The sequence below is a fragment of the Moschus berezovskii genome, chromosome Y, assembly GCF_049115385.1.
Source record: "Moschus berezovskii isolate FMDL1 chromosome Y, NW_MosBer_1.0, whole genome shotgun sequence".
Lineage (NCBI taxonomy): Eukaryota > Metazoa > Chordata > Mammalia > Artiodactyla > Moschidae > Moschus > Moschus berezovskii.
In genome coordinates this window covers 17,028,348-17,047,312 of record NC_142489.1, presented here as the reverse complement: position 1 = coordinate 17,047,312, position 18,965 = coordinate 17,028,348, and the positions used below count along the sequence as shown (strand labels likewise).

Here is an 18,965-nt window from a genome sequence, read left to right as displayed (position 1 = left end):
GCAAAAATTCGGACACAAGTGAGCTACTTTACTTTCACTTTCATTTATGACGGCAGAGCAAAAATGACCCTATACAATGTCATTTGTAAAATGCATATCTTGTTCTGACCATGGGCCAGTCACTGATTATGTCATGCTATCTTTGCTATCACAGTGACAGTACAGTGGTAATCATGATTTTGATGATCATGATTTTATATTTTCAAGTACATAATGAATTTCTATACTGAAGATAACCTGCTGTCTACCCTTTTAAGACTCTACCAATATCTAATAGAATATAATGTAACTGTGAATGCACTAAGGTACAAACTGTTCATTTCCATTTTTTTCATTTTATTTGTATCTCTTCCTTCACCCATACTCTCATTATGTAGACACCCATTCATTTCAGCAGGGATGATATCAGAAATCACATTATATCCATTACCTCTTTTCCCTTTGTTCTCATTTTCTTGCTTGCAAATATTAGATCAGGTGTCTTTGACCTAGGATGCATAATGAATGTTTTCTTGTTCTGAAGATTTTATAAAACAGTGCAGTAAAATAGCCAGACATTAACCTAAGGCCTCATTTTTTCTCTTCATTGTTTGAGAAAAGAAAATGAAACTATGAAGATGAACATGTAATTTTATTGTTCAAATACAAGAATTGTAGGTATTTGTTGACATCTCCCAACAAAAATTTCAATCTTCAATAGGCTCCATAATCTGACGTTTATTTGATAGGTCCGTTTTAATTAGCATGGTTTTCACATAATGATGATTCTTGATGAGTTGACTTGAGAGGAGGCAGATGTATAAGTCATCGTTGGCACTGAGGGCCATGAGTTGCCTCTCGTTTGAAGGTCACGAAAATTACTGTCACGGCTGACATATCACTATATCTACCTGGAAACTTAGAAGGTTTCGTCATCAGTCCAGAATAACTGCTCTGTAATGGAGATACGATGCGGTTCTGAGAAGTCGATGTAGTTGTAGTAGGCAAGTCCTCAACGTGGCCATTTACCTGAATGTAGCTGCTATGTGAGTGCCACTTAAAAATGCTCAGCTGATTTAAAACAACAGGTTGATCTCCCACAATCTGTTCTGTTTGGCTAACTGATATTGATAATGGGGAAGGTAAGTCACACAGAGCTAGAGCTCTTGTATTAGTGACTGTCTGGCTGGTGTGAGGCTTTTGTATGAAAGACACAGTTAAACTGGTGAAGGTTGAAAATTTATTTTGTCCTCTAGTTTCAGGAAGAAAATCAGAGTTACGATCATCTATGTTGACACTTCCTTTAACATGCTTCTTCTTGCAATGAAGATATTGCAGACACAGTTAATCCCAAATATTCTTTTTATTCTTACTAAAAGTTGACGATAACCTCTTTTGACATTTGGATTATATTAGATCTGTAACTAAAGTCAAAGGATATAATTACTTAATTTCTTTATAAACTAAGGTAAAACTGCCATAAAAGCTAAACTATGAAAGTTTATTCCTTCATACAGATGGCTAACAAACACATGAAAAGATGCTCAACATCACTCATAATCAGAGAAATGCAAATCAAAACCACAATGAGGTACCATTTTGCGCCAGTCAGAATGGCTTATATCCCAAAGTCTACAAGCAATAAATGCTGGAGAGGGTGTGGAGAAAAGGGAACCCTCTTAAACCGTTGGTGAGAATGCAAACAGCACAACCACTATGGAGAAGAATGTGGAGATTCCTTCAAAAACTGGAAGTAGAGCTGTCATACAACCCAGCAATTACACGCCTGGGAATACACACTGAGGAAACCAGAATTAAAAGAGACTCATGTACTCCAATGTTTATCGCAGCGCAGTTTATAATAGCCAGGACATGGAGGCAACCTAAATGTCCATCTACAGAAGAATGGATAAGAAATCTGTGGTGCATATACACAATGGAGTCTTACTCAGCCATTAAAAATACATTTGAATGTTCAAGATGGGAAACACATGTACACCTGGGACAGATTCTTGTCAATGTAGGGCAAAGCCAATACAATAATATAAAGTAATTAGCCTCCAATTAAATTAAGTACAATTAGAAAAGAAAAAAATATTCCTTTAATGATACCAATTAAATTCCATCAAATAAAACGCCTCCAGACTAGCTTTAACAGCTAACATTTTAGAAACAAATATGCTCCTCGACTAAAAATATATTGTGTATATATAGTAAATACCAATTTAAGTAGCTTCAAGACTCGCATCTTGTTTCACGTTGATTGGGAATTTTGTTAAACATCAAATATTATATCCTCCAGCTGTTCTCCACTTCAAAAAATAAAGCTTTTTCAACAAATTGTTATTTCTATTTTGAATTCCATTTCAGCTACATATGATAGCATTCTCTCTAGGTCACATGATTTAATCTTACATATTGCTAATAAGTGGAATTTATGGAATACTTTGCTCAAAAGAGACATATTGTTTTTTTCTCCCAGAAATTCAGATAGTGAAACAGATTTTTGAAGAGGTTGTCGCTTTTTACTAAACCCATAAAGGTTCAGCTGTCGAACTAAACTTTTCATATTATTGGTTTCAAATATTCTGAAAGGCGCCTTTCTTTCCAAGACTTCTTACTTGAAGAGTTCTTTATTGATCACTATCCAAGTGCCACCCTCATCCCACCAAATAGATTAAAATTGATCACTTTCAACTATATTCCACAATTTTTGTGGAAAAGTGAATGAAATAAAGTCATTCAGCTCACCTGTTTCAGAGACAGAAAATATGTAACGTGGCCTATTTTCAGAACTTCCTCAGACAAAGCCTGAAAAGCATATTCTTCAATAAGAGATTGCAAAACCAAGTCCCCAGCAAGCGTATAATCATAAAGGTCTGATGGAGGTTTCTGAACCAGTGGATTCATCGTTAGGAGGCACATCTTGAATTTCTGAAGAAATATGTGCCATCTCAGAAAAATCTTTCTTCAGATACTTTTCTAATTTTTCTGATTTTACACACTGCAAATTCAAATGCTGCTTGGCTGGCCTAAGGCAGAAACTCCCTAGACCATCACAGTGGTTCCAAAAGGCACTGGTCTCCTAGCAATGGAAGGGTAGCTGTGACATCACAACGTCACTGGTCTCCTAGAAATTGAAGGTCAATGTTCAACCAGTGTTTACTTCAGTATCACCTTAAAATATAGGCTCCTTATATAAATAGCAACCAAAACCATAAGCCTGCAAAATCTCATTCCTAAAGAATTTTGGAATAAATTATGGATAAATCACATCAGTAATCTATTTGGTTTCTGAAATAAAAGTGATTCTCGGCGGCAGCCAAGAGGATCTACCCCACACCCAAGGCAAGAGTTGGTGGCCAAGAGGAGCTACCCCATGCCCGAGGCCAGGGGCAGCGGGCAAAAGGAGATACCCCACGTCCAAGTGCCGCTGGCTGTGCAGGATCAGGAGGGCTGAGAGGTGCTATTCCACTTTCAAGATCAGGAGGGGTCGCCGTGAGGAGATACCCCTCGTCCAAGGTAAGGTGCAGTGTCTGTGCTTTGCTGGAGCGTCCGTGAAGAGATACCCCACAACCACGGTAGGAGAAAACCAAATATGATTGTAGGTATTGCAAGAGGACGTCAGCGGGCAGACATACTGAAATCGTGGTGATAGAAAACTAGTAGATCTGATCACATGGACTACAGCCTTCTCTAACTCAATGAAACTAAGCCATGCTGTGTGGTGCCACCCAAGATGGATGGGTCATGGTGGAGAGGTCTGAAAGAATGTGATCCACTGGAGAAGGGAATGGAAAACCACTTCAGTATACTTGCTTCGAGACCCCAAAAACAGTATGAAAAGACAAAATAATAGGATACTGTATGAGGAGCTCCCCAGGTTGGTAGGTGCCCAATAAGCTACTGGAGATCAGTGGTGAAATAACTTCAGAAAAAAAATGAAGGGATAGAGCCAAAGAAAAAGCAATATGCAGTTGTGGCTGTGAGTGGAAATATAAGCGAGGTCCGATGCTACAAAGAGCAATATTGCATAGGAACGGGAATGTTAGGTCCATGAATTAAGACAAATTGGAAGTGGTCAAACAGGAGATGGCAAGACTGAGCGTAGACATTCTAGGAATCAGTGAACTCAAATGGACTGGAATGGATGAATTAAACTCAGATGACTACCATATCTACTACTGGGGGCAGGAATCCCTTCAAAGAAATGCAATATTCATCATGGTCAACAAAAGAGTTCAAAATGCTGTACTTGGATGCAATCTCCAAACGAACAGAATGATCTCTGTTCATTTCCAAGGCAAACCATTCAATATTATAGTATTCCAAGCCCATGCCCCAACCAGTAACACTTAAAAAGTCGAAGTTGAACGGTTCTATGAGGCCTATAAGACCTTTTAGAACTAACACTCAAAAAAGATGTCCTTTTCATATAGGGGTCTGGAATGCAAAAGTATGAAGTTAAGCAACACTTGGGGTAACAGGCAAATTTGGCCTTGAAGCAGGGAATGAAACAGGGCAAAGGCTAATAAAGTTTTGCTATGAGAAAACAATGGTTATAGCAAACAACACCTTTCAGCAACAGAAGAGAAGACTCGACACATGGACATCACCAGATGGTCAACACCAAATCAGATTGATTGTATTCTTTGCCGCCTAAGATGGAGAAATTCTATAAAGTTAGCAAAAACAAGACCAGAGCAGACTGTGACTCAGATGATAAACTCCTTATTGCCAAATTCAGACTTAAATTGAAGAAAGTAGGGAAAACTACTAAACCATTCAGATATGAACTAAATCAAATCCCTTATGATTATACTGTGGAAATGAGAAATAGATTTAAGGGACTAGATCTGATAGAGTGCCTGATGAACTATGGACGAAGGTTCATGACATTGTACAGGAGACAGGGACCAAGACCATCCCCATGAAAAGGAAGGCAAGAAAGCAAAATGGCTGTCTGGAGAGGCTTTACAAATAGCTGTGAAAAGAAAAGAAGCGAAAAACAAAGGAGAGAAAAAAAAAAGGTATAAGTATCTGAATGCAGAGTTCCAAAGAATAACAAGGAAATATAAGAAAGCCTTGCTCAGCGATCAATGCAAAGAAATAGAGGAAAAGAACAGAATGGGAAAGACAAGAAATCTCTTCAAGAAAATTAGAGACATCAAGGGAACATTTCAAGAAAAGATGAGCTTGATAAAGGACAGAAACCGGATGGACCTAAGAGAAGCAGCATATATTAAGAAGAGGTGGCAAAAATACACAGAAGAACTGTACAAAACAGATCTTCACAACCAAGGTAGTCACGATGATGTGATCAATGACCTAGAGCCAGAAATCTTGGAATGTGAAGTCAAGTGAATGTGAAGTCAAGTGAAAATGAAGTCAAGTGGGCCTTAGAAAGCATCACTATGAACAAAGCTAGTGGAGGTGACAGAATTCCAGTTGAGCTATTTCAAATCCTGAAAGATGATGCTGTGAAAGTGCTGCACTCAATATGCCAGCAAATTTGGAAAAAGCAGCAGTGGCCACAGGACTGGAAAATTTCAGTCTTCATTCCAATCCCAAAGAAAGGCAATACCAAAGAATGCTTAAACGACTGCACAACTGCACTCATCTCACACGCTAGTAAAGTCATGCTCAAAATTCTCCAAGCCAGGTTTCAGCAATACATGAATGGTGAACTTCCAGATGTTCAAGCTGGTTTTAGAAAGGGCAGAGGAACCAGAGATCAAATTGCCAACATCCTCTGGATCATGGAAAAAGCAAGAGAGTTGCAGAGAAACATCTATTTCTGTTTCATGACTATGTCAAAGCCTTAGACTGTATGGATCACATTAAAATGTGGAAGATTCTGAAAGAGATGGGAATACCATACCACCTGCGCTGCCTCTTGAGAAATATGTATGCAGGTCAGGAAGCAACAATTAAAATTGGACATAGAACAACAGACAGATTCCAAATCGGAAAAGGAGTACGTCAAGGTGGTATATTGTCACCCCACTTATTTAACTTCTATACAGAGTACATAATGAGGAACGCTGGCTGGAAGAAGCACAGGCTGGAATCAAGATTGCCACGAGAAATATCAATAACCTCACATATGCAGATGATATCACTCTTATGGCAGAAATTGAAGAGTAACCAAAAAGGCTCTGATGAAAGTGAAAGAGGTGAGTGAAAAAGTTGGATTGAAGCCAACATTCAGAAAACTAAGATCATGGCATCTGGTCCCATCTCTTCATCGGAAATAGGGAACCAGTGTCAGACTTTATTTTTGGGCTCCAAAATCTCTGTGGATGCCGATTCTAGCCATGGAATTAAAAGACGTTTATTACTTGGGTGGAAAGTTATGCCCAAACTTGATAGAATATTAAAGAGCAGAGTCATGACTTTGCCACCAAAGGTTCGTCTAGTCAAGGATATGGCTTTTCCAGTGGTCATATATGGATGTGGGAGTTGGACTGTGAAGAAAGCTTATCACCGAAAAATTGATGCTTTTGAACTATGGTGTTGGAGAAGACTCTTGAGAATCCCTTGGACTGCAAGGAGATCCAACCAGTCCATTCTAAATGAGATCAGTCCTGGAATCTCATTGGAAGGACTGATGCTGAATCTGAAGCTCCAATATTTTGGCCACCTCATGTGAAGAGTTGACTCACTGGAAAAGACTCTGATCCTGGGAGGGATTGAGGGCAGGAGGAGAAGGGGACGACAGAATGAGATGGCTGGATGCCATCACAGACTCGATGGAGGCGGGTTGAGTAAACTCCAGGAGTTAGTGATGGACAGGGAGGCCTGGCATGCTGTGATTCATGGGGATTCAAAGAGTCGGACTCCACTGAGCAACTGAACTGAACTAAATGAATTGAACTGAACTCTTAGCCAACCAAACCTGTGTAACTCACTTCTGTGCAATAGAATCAAGCAAGGTGTCCTAGAAGCTGGTGTCTCAAAGACCCACACTCCACTAATACTTTCAGGGGAATGATTTTAATGACAGAATGAGGTTGGGCATGGGGTGTGTGATATAATTTGGGGACATTCTACTAGTGGCCTGTAACTGAGGATATTGGGAGTCAACATCATTGACCATCTGCTTCCTACTACCCTGTGAAAAGCTGTCCCTTAATCGAGCTGATCTTCCACTACTCTATGGTCTAGGTATTTACATTTCAGCCTGGTTGGGGCTTTAGTATCTCTAAAACTGTTCACAGGATATTGCTCACAATGTTATCTATGGCTCTTGAGGAGGAACTAAAGATCTTTGACTTTGCTTAATGGCTAAATCATTATTATTCTATATCGCTTGATTATTTTCCTTTGTTTCTGTCTTTTCTAGTTTCTTCGACTAAAATTACTCTTGGGACATGAGGAAGTCTAGAATCTCCTATTTCTCTCTCTCGGTTTTCATACTTTTCAATCTTAAGAAGGGACTGCTTAGAACAAGAAAGGAAATAAAGTGTTGGATTTAGAGGGTGATCATATGTGACTGAGAACCCCAGTTGCAGGTTGATTTTTATTCAGGTTCCCAGATCTTGGAGTGTTTGAGTCAACAACAACGTTGGCTCTTTCATGATGAGATGCAGTGGGAAATAATTCTGTCATTTAAGCTTGGTGTTAATATTTTCTGTTATGCAAACATATCTGTATATTTTATATAGATATTTGTATATCTATTATGTATATATATGTGTAAATATATATTTCTATAACTGTTAATTTTTTGTCATTTAATCTGCACAAACATTTGAAAATTGTTAGATACTTCTTAAAACGAAAGACGGGAGTGATATAAAGGAGTCCTCATATTTTAGACGCAGCCAAAGAAACATATTTGGAAGTATTTCCACTTACGTATATTCAATAATAGAGTAGACTTTTGAAGCATTCTACTTTTGGGTTTTAATTTTTTTCCATTGCTGTTTTGCCTAACAGGAATTAAAAGCCATTGTACTTTTTTTTTTTTTTTTTATATACACACCCATACATACACATATGCACGTATATGTGTATATGTCAAAATACAATTTTAGGCAACTTTATTTAGGTGGTCAAACACTTTGCTTGCTCCCAAGATCTTAAATGAACTGTTTGGGAAGCGCAACATTACTTAATAACTTCCTGGATGAATAATATAGATCCTATTGCTGAAAGGCTGTCCCTTAATTGAGCTTATATTCAACTATTCTTTCTGTAATAGAGATGGGGTTCATACATATGACGACACCGTGAGCCCATTCAACCGCAACTCTCATTTACTTAGAGATACAGACTGGTTCCAAATAGGAAAAGGAGTAAGTCAAGGTTGTATATTGCCACCCTGCATATTTAACTTATATGCAGAGTACATCTTGAGGAACGGTGGGCTGGAAGAAGCACAAGCTGGAATCAAGATTGCCAGGAGAAATATCAATAAACTCAAGGAAGCAGAAGACACCACCCTTATGGCATAAAGTGAAGAGGAAGTAAAAACCTCTTGATGAAAGCAAAAGAGAGTGAAAAGGTTGGCTTGAAGCTCAACATTCAGAAAACAAAGATCATGGCATCTGGTCCCATCACTTCAAGGGAAATAAAAGGGGAAACAGTGGAAACAGTGTCAGATTTGTTTTTTATTTTTTGGATCCAAAATCACTGTGGATGCTGATTGTAGCCATGAAATTAAAAAGATGTTTACTCCTTGGGAGGGAACTTATAACCAATCAAGACAGCATATTGAAGAGCAGAGACATTACTTTAACAACCAAGGTCCGTCTAATCAAGGCTATGGTTTTTCCCGTGGTCATGTATGGATGTGAGAGTTGGACTGTGAAGAAAGCTGATCGCCGAAGAATTGATACTTTTGAACTGTGTGCTGGAGAAGACTCTTGAGAGTCCCTTGGACTGCAAGGAGATCCAATCAGTCCATTCTAAAGAGATCGATCCTGGGTGTTCATTGAAAGGACTGATGTTAAAACTGAAACTCCAATACTTTGGCCACTTCATGCGAAGAGTTGACTCACTGGAAAAGACTCTGATGATGGGAAGGATTGGGGGCAGGAGGAGAAGGGGATGACAGAGAATGAGATGGCTGGATGGCATAACCGACTCGATGGACATGAGTTTGAGTGAACTCCAAGAGATGGTGATGGACAGGGAGGCCTGGCGTGCTGTGATTCATGGGGTCGCAAAGTCGGACACGACTGAACGACTGAACTGAACTGATTATTCTAAGAAAGTTGTTGCTCTCCTCACATTGGATACAATTTTAAACATTCAAATTAATGGGTAAAACAGATGCAGTGTGCACTGTGCATAGATCAAAATCAGGCTCTTCTGGCTAGCTGAACTTTGAAATTATATGATGCGTACATTAAAATCACTTCTCCATAATTCAGTGTGTACATTTTTCTTTCATCTATTTAAACTTCTGCTACCAAATATTTCAATAAAAATCATTGATGATCAGAATTTCTCTCCCTTCATCTCACAGGGGTTCAGCTTCCTGCCCCCCTCCACATCATATCCTTGTTTCTTGTCCTCCTTTGAAATTTGTAGTTGCCACATTACAGAAAACCTAACTAGATAACATGATCACGCTCAAAATGTTATTTTAGTAGAGAAATGTATTACAGGCTGTGCATTTTGTCAACATTTTACAGAGTTGTCAAGGAAGCGTGGCACAAATGATCCAACAGGAAACTTAAAACCAGCAGTATTATATATAATGAGTAACGATTATCTTAGAATAGTCTTAGAAAATAATTTCTATCCAAACACTGAGAGGAAAACAATGGTACAAGAACAAAATAATTCTCAATGTTGATAGGAAAACATAGGGTAAACAGTACCCTTGATTTCTCAGTATTACACAAAGTAAGATCATGGCATCTGGTTCCACTGCTTCATGGGAAATAAAGGTGGGAAAAGCAGAAGGATTGACAGATTTCCTCTTTTGTGACTCTATATTTACTGCGATGGTGATGGCAGCAATAAAATTAGAAGACAGTTGCTTCCTGGAAGAAAAGCGCTCACAAATTTAGTAAGCATGTTAAAAAGTGAAGAGTTGACTTGACCAAAGGAAGCACATTGAGTAACACTAATGGTCTTTCCAGTAGACATGTACCGATGTGAGAACACCAAACTGCTCTGCTGGGGATGACTTGTGAGTGTCCATTGGATTGCAAGGAGATCAAGCCAGTCAAACATAAAGGAAATCAACTCTGAAGATGCATTAGAATCGCTGAAGCTGAGTCTCCAAAGCTTTAACCACCTGAGCAAAGAACTGACTCACGAGAAATGACCCTGATTCTTAGGAAATAGTGAAATCAGGAGGACAAATGGTTTAGAGAGGAGGAGAAGGTTGTATCGTTTCACCCATTCATGGACATAATCTAAGGCAGACCCTGGGAGATGGTGACGGTCAGAGAGGCCTTGTGTGCTGCAGTCCAAGGGGTCACAAAGAGTCTGACATGGCTTTGTGACTGAACGACAACAAGATTTCACTTAATCAAATGGATCTTCCAGGGTTGCGGTGGGGTCTCATCATGTTAGAGGAATAGGAGCCTGAGTCCACTGTCTCCCACACAAATCCATCAAAGGATAGATTGCACGTGGAATACCTTCCAGAAACAAATTTGTGACTGATGTTGTTGGGCCCTAGAAACCGATAAAAGAAAACCAGTCTCTTAAAAAGTAGGTAAGAAAAAATAAGTGATGAAAGGGAGGAAATGTTTTTAGGGATCGAGACTCGCCTTGGAGAAGGAGTCTTAAAGGAGGAGAAATTTGCGCAAAATAGGAAACCCTCTCTAATAGGTGTCAGTCGGGGAATAAATACAACTGGAGAGAGGAAGAACAAAAACACAGATTATGCCAACAAATGCAATCACTAGCCAAGGAATGACTCAGATGCTCCCATCCACTGTCATACACGGGGCAATGAAGGCATGTCTGGGATGTATCAAACACACTGTGGTTAGAATCAGACATTAGTGCCCTGAGGACAATGTGAAGCTAAGGTAACATGCAAACCTAAACCATGGGGACACTGGAGACAGAAATTTTAGAAAGGACCTTTCCTGTGAGAAGGCTCTAAGGCCACATCTTGAACCATGGCATACTCACAGAACAGAAGATTGTGCACTAGAAAATACAAAAGGAGACCAAGCCAGTGTCCATTTAAGACCCTTTCCTCCACGGATAGAGAGAGGAACGTGTACGACTATCAGAGGCAGAAGAACATAGGCTGCTAGTATCTTGGCCCCGGAGACATACCCAACCAAGCTCTAAGCTGGCTGACAGTCGCTAATGATGAATTCCTCACTTCATGAACAGTTCACATAGGCCAGGGACATGACAGCCTGGGGTCAGTTAGCCTGAGGAGACACATGGCTCACTTGGGACTGTGCCCTCTGGCACAGGCAACAAACTGAGTGACTGAGACCAGAGAGCTGAATAAGATGCACGGCCCACCGGGGACCGTGCCTTGCCTCCAACCAATCACCCGAGATTTTGGACTTGGGAAGAGCACTAAGCACATAGCCAATCGTGGTCAAGGCCCTTGCCAAACACTTAACTGCCTGACTGGATGGGAAGTGCATGAAACACAGGGCCCACTTGGGACTGTGCCCTCATGTGTCAACCAGGAGTCTGAGCAGGGTGGACCCAGAAAGTACATGTCACATTTGTCACTGAAAAGCCTAATGTGATCAATCCACCTCAAGCACCCGCAATATCCCAATGGTATTTGTTTTCTGTGTCCCACCTCTCACCCCCAAAATACTCAACAAGTGAGGTCGAATATGAGGCTATTGCACCCTCGTTTCATGGTGAAAACCAGATATGGAGAGGCTTTCAAATAAAAGAAGGAAATATAAACGAAGAAACATAAAGCAACCCAGAAGTGACAGGTTCAACGGAATAAGTCAGCAGTATATTTCAGACAGTTCAACTGAGGAAGAACAGTTCCCTTTGACAAGTACAAGCTTCAACAAGAGACTGTCTGACACTGAACTGACACCAAAAATCACACAACTGCTTTGAAATTCTGCAATCTATTTCCATATGATTTCTTTAACTTTAAACTATTTTAGTCCTTTATTACACGCTAAACTTTTACTTCTATTAACTATTATTATCTTTCCAACAAAACACACATGCATCTATTTTTTAAACACCTTTTGTTATATATGAGAGAATGAATTTAGACTCCGTTTTCCTTTTATATAGTATTTAAACAAGTCTAAATTTTATTCTTGGTTCTTAACTTTTGCTTTTCAAAAGTTGATATCAATGTTGTAACTTTAGTAAGAAAATCTTTACGATCTGATTTCACTTATCGATTCGGTTCCTGAATTGATTGTTCTCGCCCATTTTAAAACTCTTCTATCTCCTCCTACGCACCTCTTTCTCCCTCCTCCCTTTTCTCTGCTGTCTGAAATTCTGGCAGTCTTTTGATTCTTTCTGGATGAGGAGAGTTGTGCCACCATTAACCTGGAGTTTATCTTCTGTATTGTTTGGAGGTGGACTTTTGATGTTACTGCACCCTGGGAGCAGTAACCCAGAAGCCAGGACGTCAATTCCAGAACTTTAGAGCAACATTGGACTGCTTACCTCAAGGAATATTACAGGACAAGCACACACCCCAGAGTTTCCATGTCTACATGGAAAAAAATCTCCACACTTTAGTCAGTAAGTTCAGTACAAGAGAATCCACACCTATTCTCCAGCAAAACAGAAAGAAAATGGTGAATATTATAAAAGGGAGTGGATTAAGCCATACCAAACCCACACATCCCAAAGCACAGTCGATGGACAATTCATTGCACTTCATACAGAAGAGACAGAGATCTGCCTGCCAGTGCACAGACATGAATGATCTGAAGCATTAAACCTTGAGAACTCACTAGTCCAATCCCACCCACAAAGGACAGGCTTCACAATATAGTGTAGCTATAACCCTCCGGCCTGCAGATAGGGGACCCAAATCACAGTAATCAAAGCAAAACGAAAAGGGAGAGAAATATGCAGCTGCTGAAGGTAAATGAAAAAAACCCACAAAGACAAAGAAAAGAAGAGGAGTTAGGAAGTTTTCCTGAAAAAGGGTTCAAAATAATGAGAGTAAAAATGATCGAAATCTTGAAAGATATATAGAGTTGCCAGTAAATACACTGGAGGACCGGAATGAGAAGAAATAAACATGTTTACCATGGATATAGAAGAAATAAAGAAGAGTCAAGCAGTAATAATCAATGCAATAACTGAGATAAACAACACCCTGGAAGGAACCAACAGTAGAATAACTGAGACAGAGAAAGAACTAATTAGGTGGAGGTAGAAAGGAGGAAACATATGAAGCCCAGTGAGGTGTGCAGCAAAAGCAACAACAACAAGTTAAACAGGCAAAGCTCTGACTGGGGCAATGATAAATGTCCCACAATGAGAAACTTAGGTGTCTAGATGGAGAACACCAAAACAAAAAAAGGTGGGGTACTTGGGAAATTCTTGAGGAAGTAAAAGTTGAAAGCACCCTTAAATGAGTCAAGCCACAAGAATTAGGAACAGACATGGAACAATTGAATGTCCAAAACCGGGAAAAGAGAGTGACAAACCTCTACATCATCACTCTGCTTATAAGAATCTTACGTAGAGTATACTATAAAAATACCAAATGAGCAAATCACAAGCTGGCATCAAGGTTTGGGAGAAACATCAACAGCCTCAGATATATAGATGGCAACACTGAAACAAATAGAAAGTGAAGAGGAAATAAAGAGTCTTTGGATGACGTTAAATGAGAAGAGTGTAAAACCATGCTGACAACTCATAAAAACGAAGATAAGGACATCTGGTCCCATCACTACTCTGCAAACTGAAGGGGTAAACATGTGAACTTCCAGATGTTCAAATTGGTTTCAGAAAAGGGAGAGGAAAGAGAGATCAAATTGCCAACATCCGATGGATCATGGAAAAAGCAAGAGAGTTCCAGAAAAACATCTCTTTCTGATTTATTGACTATGCAAAGCCTTTGACTGTGTGGATCACAATAAACTGTGGAAAATTTTGGAAGAGACGGGGATAGCAGAAGACCTGACCTGTCTCTTGAGAGAACTATATGCAGGTAAGGAAAAAGCAGTTAGTGCTGGACGTGGAACAACAGACTGGTTCCAAATAGGAAGAGGACTATGTCAAGGTTGTATATTGTCACCCTGCTTATTTAACTTATATGCAGAATACATCATGACAAACACTGGGATGGAAGAAGCACAAGCAGGAATCAAGACTGCTGGGAGAAATATCAATAACCTCAAATATGCAGATGACACCAGCCTTATGGCAGAAAGTGAAGAGGAATTTAAAAACCTTTTGATGAAAGTGAAAGAGGAGAGTGAAAATATTGGCTTAAAGCGTAAAATTCACAAAACTAAGATCATGGCATCTGGGCCCATCACTTCATTATAAATAGATGGAGAAACAGGGAAAGATTGTCAGATTTTAATATTTTGGGCTCCAAAATCACTGTAGATGCTGACTGAAGCCATGAAATTAAAAGATGCCTACTCCTTGGAAGGAAAGTTATGACCAACCTAGATAGCATATTGAAAAGCAGAGACATTACTTTACCAACCAAAGTCCGTCTACTCAAGACGATGGTTTTTCCATCACGTATGGATGTGAGAGTTGGACTGTGAAGAAATCTGAGCGTCTAAGAATTGATGCTTTTGAACAAAATACTGTAAAATAATGATCCCTAACTTAAAATAAAGACCACTTGGTCATGATATATGATCTTTATAATATGCTGTTGGATTCTGTTTGCTAGGATTTTGTTACGGATTTTTGCATCTATGTTCATCAGTGTTATTGTCCTTAGTGTCTTTTTTTGTGATATCTTTGTTTGGTTTTGGTGTTAAGGTGACGGAGGTCTCATAGAATGAGTTTGGAAGTTTCCCTTACTCTGAAATTTCTGGAAGAATTTGAGTAGAATAGGGCTTCTGTTTGCTGGGAGAGTTATGATTATAGTTTCAATTTCCATGCATGTGAAATGTCTTTTGTGTTTCTATTTCCTTTCGCTTCAGTATTGGAAAGTTATACTGCTCTAAGAATTCTTCCAAGTTGTCCGTTTTATTGGCATATAGTTATTGGTAGTAGCCTTTTATGATCCTTTATTTTGTTGACTTGATTCTTCTTCCTTTGTTTCTTGATGACTCTGGCTATTGGTTTTTCAATTTTACTTATCATCTCAAAGAACCAACTTTTAGCACTTTTGATTTTTTGCTATGGTCATATTTGTTTCTTTTTAATTTATTTGGCTACTAATTTTTATAATTTCTTTCCTTCTACTGGCCATGGAATTCTTCATTTCCTCCTCCAGGTGAGAATACATCCCATCTTATCCTGTCACCCTAACACTGTGGGGCCAGAAAGAGCGAGAGAACCAACCGAAGTCATCCTTTGTAGAATCCTGATACCCAAGCCAAAATTTAAGGATTAGATCTGGACTGATGAACTATCGAAGTAGGTTCGTGACCCTGTACAGGAGACGGGAATCAAGACCACCCCCAAGATAAAGAAACGCAAAAAAAAAAAAAAAAAAAAAAAAATGACTGTCTGAAGAGGCTTACAAATTGTTGTGAAAAGACAGGAAGTGAAAAGCAAAGGTGAAAAGGAAATATATACCCATTTGAATGCAGATTTCCAAAGAATAGCAAGGAGAGATAAGCCTTCCTCAGTGATCAATGCAAAAAAATCGAGGAAAACTATAGAATGGGAAAGACTAGAGATCTCTTCAAGGAAATTAGAGAAACCAAGGGAATTTTTCATGCAAAGATGGGCTCAATAAAGTACAGAAATGGTAGCGATGTCACAGAAGCAGAAGATAAAAAGAAGAGGGGGCAAGAATACACAGAAGAACTGTCCAAATGATCTTCATGACCCAGATAATCACGATGGTGTGATCACTCACCTAGAGCCAGACACCCTGGAATGTGAAGTCAAGTGGGCCTACGGAAGCATCACTACGAACAAAGCTAGTGGAGGTGATGGAATTCCAGTTGAGCTATTTCAAAGCCTGAAAGATAATGTTGTGAAAGTTCTGCACTCAGTATGGCAGCAAATATGGAATACTAAACAACGGACTCTTCAACAAAATATTCTCTCATATTTTCAATGCAAAGGACCTTGCTTATTGAATTGTATAGCAAACTTCTTAAAGAGACTATCCTAAAACTGCTTCTAGTCATGAATTACCAAAAATGGATAGAAAAAAAGCTCTTTGTCCTCATCTTGCTGAACTCTCGTAGAGTGAGTCTTCCTCACAGAGAAATTCTTGTATTCTCCCCAAATTCCACGTTGTCTTTTTTAGGCAATAATCAAGCTTTTACACTCAAGACAAAGTTCTATTTTGTTCTACGATTCTACTTCCCCAGTCTGCTATAAGGTTAGAATCACTTCACTATGCACTACTTGGGTGCAACCTCAAAAATGACAGAATGACCTTAATTCATTTTCAAGGCAAACCACTCAAAATCACAGTAATGCTAGTCTCTGCCCTGAATCCTGAAGAAGTTCAGATTGATCAGTTCGGTGAAGACCAAGAGGACCTCTTGGAGCTAGCAGCAAGTGAAAGATGTCTTTATTACCATAAGCGGTTGGGATGCAAAAGGAGAAATGCAAGAGATACCTGGAGTAACAGGGAACTGTGACCTTGGAATAAAAAATGAAGCAGAACAAAAAGTAATCAAACTGTGCCAAAAGAATGCACAGGTGATAGCAAAGATCCTTTGACATCCACACAAGAGATGGCTTGACACATGGGCATCACCAAATGGTTCCTAATGGTAACAACCTGACTATATAATCAAGAGGGAGAAGTGTATATCATCGGGAGAAAAAAAAATCTGGAGCTTACTGTGTATCAGATCATCACCAACACACGCCAAAATTAAGAAGGCCAGGTGCACAACTACTAGGTCAGCCAGGGACTAAAAATGTCAAATCTTAAATGAATATACAGTGTAGATGACAAAGAGATTCCAGCATTTATATCTAGTAAACAGACAGCCTCAATAACTAGGGAAAGAGGTCCAATATATTGTACAGCAAGGAGTGAATGAAACACTGCCAAAGAAAACGAAAAGCATGGGGAAGGACATAAAAATAGCTGAGGAAAGAAGAGCAGCAGAAAGCAAGTGAAAAAGGCAATGGTACCCCAACAAAGTTGAGAATTCCAGAGAACAGAAAGGGGATGTTAAGCACTCCTGCAGTACACAATGCAAAGATATACAAGTAAACAAGAAAAGGGGAAAGAATAGTGATCTCTTAAGAAATTGGAATATGTAAATGCAACATTTCATCCAAAGGTGGACTCAGTAACGGACAGAATCTTGAAAGACCTAAAAGAAGCAAAAGAGAACACGAGAAGATGGAAAGAATGCAAAGCCTGCAGGACAATAAAGATCTTACTGACCGAGATGGCCAGGACACTGTGATCATTCACACAGAGCCAGACATTCTGGAGTGTGAAGTCAAGTGGGCCTTACAAAGCACTGCTGTCTACAAAGCTAATGCAGGTGATGGAATTATCTCAGTGTTGCACAAAATTCCAAAAGATGATGTTATGAAAGTGCTACACTCACTATGTCAACAAATGTGGAAAACCTAGCAGTGGTCACAGGAGTAGAAAAAGGAAATCCTAATCTCAGTTCCCAAGAAAGTCAGAACTAAAGACTGTTCATACCACTGCACACTTCGCTCATCGTCTAAGCAAGTAAAGTTATGATCAAAATCCAATAAGCTTCTCTTCACCTTTACACGAACTGAGGAACTCCAGATGTTCAATCTGGGTTCAGACACATCAGAGAAATAAGAGTTGAAATGGTCACCATTTGTCGGATCTTAGAAGGCAAAGAAATACCCAGTTTTGTTGATCACTCTCAGCAAATTTGGAAACTCAACCATGGCCATAGGACCGGAAATGTCAGCATTGATTTCAATCCCAAAGAAAGGCAATGCCAAAGAATTTTAAAACTACCGCACAAATGCACTCATCTATCATGCTAGTAAAGTAACACTTCAAATTCTCCAAGCCAGGCTTTAGCAAGAAATTCCAGATGTTCAAGCTGGGTTTAGAAGAGGCAGAGGAGCCACAGATCAAATTGCTAATATCTGCCCGATCATCAAAAAAGAAAGAGACTTCCAGAGAAACATCTATTTCTGCTTTATTGACAATGTCAAGCTTTTTGATGCGAGGATCACAATAAACTGTGGAAAATTCTAAAAGGGATGGGAATATCAGACCCCACGACCTGCCCCTTGAGGAATCTCTATGAAAGCCAGGAAGCAACAGTTAGAACAAGACATGAAAAACAGACTGCTTAAAAAGAGGAAAAGGAGTACATCAAGGCTGCATATTGCCACCCTACTTACTTAATTTATATGGAGAGTACATCATGAGAAATGCTGGATTGGAGGAAGCACAAGCTGGAATCAAGATTGCTGGGAGAAATGTCACTAAAATCATATATATAGATATCTGATATCCTTATGGGAGGAAATGAAGAAAGATTAAAGAGCCTCTTGTTGAAAGTGAAAGAGGAGAGTGAAAAAGTTGGCTTAAAGCTAAACATTATGAAAACTAAGATCATGGCATCCGCTTCTATCACTTCACAGCAAATAGAAAGGGAAAATGTGGAAAGCAGTGATACATATTTTCTTCTTGTGCTCTAAAATCACTCTAGATAGTTAGCAAACAAATATTACTGGCAGAAAAAATATGAGAAATCTAGACATGCGTGAATAAGCAAAGACACCAGTTTGCTCGCAAACTGTCGTACAGTTATGTCTATGGTCTTTGTGGTATTCACATAGAGTTGATTGAACAGGACCATAAAGTTGGCAGAACCCTGATGAATTGATGCCTTTGATTTGTGGTACTGGAGAAGATTCTTCAGAGTTCCTTGGACAGTAAGGAGATCAAATTAGTCAGTCTTCAAGGAAATCAGCCC

The 18,965-nt window shown here is 39.3% G+C and overlaps 1 pseudogene; it reads right to left on the bottom strand.

The window, feature by feature from the left end:
• Nucleotides 1-686: 686 nt before the first annotated feature.
• Nucleotides 687-2,932, bottom strand: LOC148773072 (heat shock transcription factor, Y-linked-like; annotated as a pseudogene).
• Nucleotides 2,933-18,965: the final 16,033 nt, after the last annotated feature.